Below are 6,583 nucleotides of genomic sequence, written 5' to 3'. Positions count from 1 at the left end.
TTCAGCAAACTTGTTTGTAGGAGCCAGGTAGTTAATAGTGCAGGCTTGTGGGCCAAGAGGCAAAATCAGGATACTGTGGCGGTCTGCATATAACAAAAAAGAAAACACATTTCTATATAGTTCTTATTGATGAAATTCAAAATTAACCCGAAAAACTGAGTTCTTTGCATTGAGAACCTGGCACTGCCCCACTTGCCTGGGCTCCCTGGTGCTTCCCTCTCTTCCCTCCCCACAGGCCTTTCCCTCACTGCTTTCTCCACAAAGGGAGCCCCACATGAAAGGCCAAGGGCTCTGTGGGACAGTTATGAGCCAAGAGGCCCACCAGGTCTACCACTCTCAGTCCCAGAGCAAGCTGCCTCTTCCTGGTGGCATCTCAGAACTGCCCTGGGGCTGCACCTTTGCAAGGCGCCCACATGGAGAGAAGGTCGCCATGGTAGGGAGTGGACCAGATTGCCAAGAGGAGGTGGGAGCAGAGGCATCCACATTGACAAGAGACCCAGAACCGACACTCAGGTATCCCAACCTCCAAAAGGATTCAGGTGACTGTAGGAATGGAGAAGGCTGGAGGGAGAACACTTTTGAGCAAGGATCCCGGGGCCCTCAACTGGATTCTGGAATTTTTCCCTACTACCTGCTGTACCTTACTTAATGCCAAGTTCAGCCTTCCATACACTCAGGCAAACAAATCAGAGTTTTCCTTGACTGCGGGTCTTCCTCTCACACTCTACATCCAATTAGTCAGAAATTCCTGTCTTTCTGGACCCTCAGGAAGGTCTGTACAATCTGATCTGTACAATCTCGTTTTCCTGCTCTCTGAACTTGGGTAAACAATTCTGATAAAGGCAAAGAGATTAATTCAACTCAAGACCCTGGGTTCACTCAGACTTTAGAGTTTGACAGTCTTAATGGCAGGATCATTGGGTTGCGCCACCTCTGCACCTTTTCTTTGCTCAAAATCAGCCTTTCCAGACCGCTCCTTGAGGGCCAAGTAGAGGGCTGGGGAAGATTCACTAGGCAAGGCTGTTCTTGATCATTTGGGAGATTTTAGGCAGTGTTCCTAAATCCCCAAGAATCTAATTTGTCTTTTCTGGACAAAAAGGGTCATAGGGTTCTCCTGGCATTAATCAGTGCCAGATCCGAAAGAGATCATCTAAGAGTGTTATTCTTTTGCTCAAATACACTTTTCTAGAAATAGCATGACGAGAATTTTCCCTGGAATCACAACTCTCTCATGAGCACCCTTTTTGTTGGCTATAATCTTCCTATTGCCATTTATTACCTGTGTGACCTACACTCTTTTCTGTATGGCCTTGCTTTCTAGCTCAAGTGTGCTTTTCTAAACATAGAACTAGCAATAACAGGGAGTGCTGTCAGCATCATGCAGAGTGAGCTCTTCTCTTAGACTCTCCTCCATAAGATGTAATGGAAAGGACATTCATATACTAACAGAGGACAATCATATAACAGAAAAGATGTCTGAAAGACTCAGGCAGGTATAAATCTGAAGATTAAGGTACTAGACCCCCCAAGAGGAAGTGGAAAGAGGTAAGGGTATCTCCTCTCTCTCCTTGAATAGCACTGACCAAGGGCACATACAGCTCTAAAGAGAGAGGGGGGCAGGGTGGCCCTATGCAGGAGCAGGTTTGTTATCCATGTTCCACCACAGCCCATGGGAAAGCCTCACACAGAGGTCACTAAGCTATTGCAGGGGTGTCTTCATCAAACCAGTACTCGAGGAGAGCAGATAGCCGAGGGCAGAGTGAGAAGGCCACCCAGGTTGGGCAGGCCAAAGAAGGTGCCCTTCTCCCTGCCCGGTGCTCCAGCTCAGCTGGTCAGCCAGAGCACCTGTGCATATGATAGAAAAGCAGCAGCTGTGAGCAAGCCAGTTGGGGGTTGCAGAGGGCTCAGAACACACAGATCTTGACCCCCACCCAGAGGTGGCAGGTGGAATCTGCGACCAGATACTATCACTATGTGGAGGCACAAATCCATGCCATCAAACAGTATGATAAAATACATTAATACTCGAAACAAGGAGGAACATGACAAGCACCCAGAAATCAATCCTGAAGGCACAGAAATTTATAATGTAAATGACAGAGAATTCAAAATACCTATCATAAAAATACTGAATGTGTTATAGGAAAATATGGATAGACCTTTCCATGAAATCAGGAACTTCTTCACAAAAGAGATTGAAACCATAAAGAAAAACCAGTCAGAAATGTTGGAGATGAAAAACACAAAGGATGAGATAAAGAAAAATCTGGACTCCCTGAATAATGGGGCTGATATTAATGAGGAGAGAATCAGCAGTCTGGAGGACAGAAATATAGAAATGCTTCAGATGGATGAAGAGAGAGGACTAAAACTACAAATAAATGAAGAAATTCTCTGAGAAATATCTGACTCAGTCAGGAAATGCAACATAAGGATTATAGGTCTTCCAGAGGGAGAAGAGAAGAAGAATGGAGCAGAAAGCTTGTTTAAAGAAATAATAGCTGAGAACTTCCCAAACCTGGGGAAGGAGCTGGACATACAAGGGGAAAAAGCTATCAGAACTCCTAATTACATCAATGTAAAAACTCCTTCTCCAAGGCATATACTGGTAAAGCTGCCAAAAGTCAATTACAAAGAAAAATATTAAGGACATCAGGGCAGAAGAAAATAACTTACTAAGGAACCCCTATCAGGCTTTCAACAGATTTCTCCACTGAAACCTTACATGCTAGGAGTGAGGGGAATGATTTATTCAAAATTCTGAAAAACAAAAACTTTCAGCCAAGAATACTCTATCCAGAGAAAACACCCTTCAGATATGATGGAGTAATAAAAACTTTCTCAGATAAACAAAAGCTGAGGGAGTTCATCATCAAAAGAGCCCCCACTACAAGAAATGCTGAAGAAGGCCCTAATACCTGAAAAAAAAGAAGGGGGTTACAAAGCCTTGAGCAAGGAGATAAATAGGTAGACAAAATCAGAAAATTTCAGCTCTCTATCAGAACAGGTTAGCAAACAATTATAACATTAATGATAAAAGGAAGGAAAACATCAAAAATAACTATAATAGCGTCATTTTAACCACAAACTCACAACACAAGGTGGATTAATTGTGACAATAATAACTTAGAAAGGGAAGAGGAAAAGGATGGAACCTGCTTCGGTTAATAGAGGTAAGAGGCTATCAGAAAATGGACTATCTCATCTATGAGATTTTTTATACAAATCTCATGGTGACCACTAAACAAATTATTAGAACAGAGACACAAATGATAAACACAGAGAAAACTAATAAAAGTCTCATAGAGAACTACCAAATTGAATAGGTAGTCCAAAATACATGTGATGAGAAACAAGGGAAATTCAGAAAAACCAGAAAACAAGTGATAAAATGGCAGCATTAAGCCTTCATATGTCAATAATAACTCTAAATGTAAATGGATTGAATTCTCCAATCAAAAGACACAGAGTGGAGGGATGGACTAAAAAACAAGACCCAACAATATGCTGCTTCCAGGAAACACATCTCAGCTCTAAAGTCAAACACAGGCCCAGAGTGAAGGGATGGAAGACAATACTCCATGCTAATGGCAAACAAAAGAAAGCAGGTGTTACCATACTTATATCAGACAAATTAGACTTCAAGACAAAACAGGTAATGAGAGACAAAGAGGGGCAGTATATAATGATAATAAGGACACACCACCAAGAAGACATAACACTTATAAATATATATGCACTCAACACAGGAACACCCAAGTACATAAAGCAACTATTAATAAACCTAAAAGGAGATATTAATAGCAACACAATTCTAGTAGGGGAAGTTAACACCCCACTTACATCAATGGATAGATCATCCAGACAGAAAGTCAACAAGGAAATAGTGATTTAAAAGAAAAGTTAGAGCAGATGGACTTAATAGATATATATATATAGAAGACTCCATCCAAAAACAACAGAATACACATTCTTCTCAAGTGCACATGGAACATTCTCAAGGATAGATCATATGTTGGGAAAAAATGCAAGCCTCAATAAATTTAAGAAGATTGAAATAATATCAAGAACTAGCAATATTAGCAGCATTTTGCTAATACTTAGTCCCAACACCAGGCAAATATCATAGGATTTGACAGGTAAAGGATCATAGGACTGTTCCTGTTGCTTGGTGTTATGGACTGAATTGTGTCCCCTCCAAAATTCTTATATTGAAGCCTTAACACTCACTGTGTCCATATTTGCAGGTAAGTCCTTTAAGGAACTGATTATGGTTCAATGAGATAATAAGGATGGGGACCTAATCCAATAGGACTAGCATCCACATAAGAAGAGGAAGAGGCACCAGAGATCTCTCTCCACACACAGAGAAAAGTCTCTGTGAGGACAACAAAAGAAGGCAGCCTTTTCTAATTGACAGGAAGAGAGACAGAAACTAACTCTACCAGCACCTTCATCTTGTACTTCTTGACTCCAGAACTGTGAGCATATAAACATCTGTTGTTTAAGCCACCCAAATCTACTTCTAGAGGAGAGGCAAGAGTGCAGCAAGAGACCCCTCTATGATGCAGGCATATTAGAGCTGAGAATGGGGCAGAAATGCTGAGAAAAAGCCCTGTGGCACCCCAGGTCTCACACTCAGCACACAGTAAAAGCAATAAACTGCTGAAGGAAACAGATGAAGCATTTCATCAGAGAGATGGAAAATAATAAAAAGAAGGAAATGCTAGTAATGTTTTTAATGAGTTTGGAGATGAAAAACTTCTTCACTGGACTTACCCATAGAGTGGAAGCCGCAGAGGAAAAAATCAGTTACCCTGAAGATAGATGAATAAAAATTGACCAGGGGCTGGCCTGGTGGCACAGCAATTAAGTGCGTGCACTCCACTTTGGTTGCCCAGGGTTCACAGGTTCGGATCCCAGGAGCGCACCGACACACCGCTTGTCAAGCCCTGCTGTGGTGGTGTCCCATATAAAGTAGAGAATATAGGTACAGATGTTAGCCCAGGGCCAATATTCCTCAGCCAAAAACAGGAGGATTGGTATCGGGTGTTAGCTCAAGGCTGATCTTCCTCACACACACACACACACACACACACACACACACACACACAAATTGACCAAACTAAGATGGAAGAGAAAAAAATTACTGACAAAAAAATATAGAGTGTAAAAGATGTTGACCAATATTCTACAGTTCCATGTTTGTATAGTTGGAGTTCCAGAAAGATAAGAGAGAGAATGGGGCAGAAGAAATATTTGCAGAATTCTCCAGAATTAATGAAAGACAAAAAAAAAAAAAATCACACACCTAAGAAGCACAAAGAATCAAGGCACAAAAATAAAAGGAAAACACACTGAGAAAAGACCTAATAAAGCTGCTGAACAGCAAAGAAAAATAGAAAATTTTAAAGACAATCAGAGAAAAGGAAACATGTAGCTGAACAAAAATAAGATAGATTACAGACTCCTCATCTGAAACTATGCAATCCAGAAGACATTGGAGCAATATTGTGAAAATACTGAACAGAAAAATAATTTCAACCCAGAATTCTATACCCAGTGAAAATATCTTTCAAAAATGAGGGTGAAGTAAAGACATTTCAGACAAACATAGGCTGAAGGAATCCATTTCCATCAGACCTTCACATGAGAAATCCTAGCGGAAGAAACATGATATCAGATAGAAGTATGGATTTACCCAATAATGGGCACAAGAAATGGTAATAAGGTGCATAAACATAAAAGGCATTTTTTCTTAATCTCTTTAAAAGTAGTTGACTGGATAAAGCAAAACATTTTCAAGTATAACATGGGGTTTATACTGCAAGTAAAAATGAAATGTACGATGACAAGAACAGCAAAAACGATGAGAGGGAGAAAATGGAAGCTTTCTGTTGTAAAATCCTTACCCTGCACAGAGACAAAGAAGGACATTACTTCGTGATACAGGGGACATTTTTCAAGAAGATATAACCATTCTAAGTAGGTATCTAACCCAATAACAGAGCTTCAGATTATATAAAGCAAAAAATTAGTAGAACAGAAAGGAGAAATAGGTAAGCCCAAAATTGTGATTGGAGGCAACAATGCTCCTCCTATCTCAGTAATCAATAGAGAGGCCTGGGGGTTTGGGGAGTAAAGTGACGACGATGTGTGTATAGTGCAAGGCATATGAGGCTGTGATGGGGCAGCAGGCAGGCCTCTCATACTTACCTGGCAGAGGAGATACCTGATCATGAAGGTGGTTTTCCCAGATAGAGGCTTATCCATTGCACTCCTGATGTGCTGACCCCTACGATTTCCCCAAATGTGGGAAACTGGACTGCATAATTTGTGGTAGTGGGGGACTGTGTACATGCTTTCCCCTGATCTTCGCTGTACAAAGGACAAATACAGTGGCATGTGAACTCTGGCTTCTCTGTGTGCACTTGCACCTCTGAGCATTGAAAGGCATGGTACATGAAGCCCACAGCCTGCATGAGCATTTAGCACCTGGTTTTTCTTTTTCTATCCTAGTGGGATGCACTCCTTAGCACCAGTGAACCCTGGGTATTCGTGCAGCTCAAAGAGCTGCTTCATA

The 6,583-nt window shown here is 41.3% G+C and overlaps 1 non-coding gene across 1 annotated transcript; it reads left to right on the top strand.

Moving 5' to 3' along the window:
- Positions 1–6,208: 6,208 nt before the first annotated feature.
- LOC147917979 (U1 spliceosomal RNA) lies at positions 6,209–6,371 on the top strand. The gene has a single exon (XR_015549312.1). It is a non-coding gene; the product is annotated as a U1 spliceosomal RNA (small nuclear RNA).
- Positions 6,372–6,583: the final 212 nt, after the last annotated feature.

The sequence above is a fragment of the Ceratotherium simum genome, chromosome 2 (genome assembly GCF_057802395.1).
Source record: "Ceratotherium simum simum isolate JZ-2026a chromosome 2, ASM5780239v1, whole genome shotgun sequence".
Taxonomy (NCBI): domain Eukaryota; kingdom Metazoa; phylum Chordata; class Mammalia; order Perissodactyla; family Rhinocerotidae; genus Ceratotherium; species Ceratotherium simum.
The sequence above is the reverse complement of the archived record's forward strand: the minus strand, read 5'-3'. Positions and strand labels throughout refer to the sequence as shown.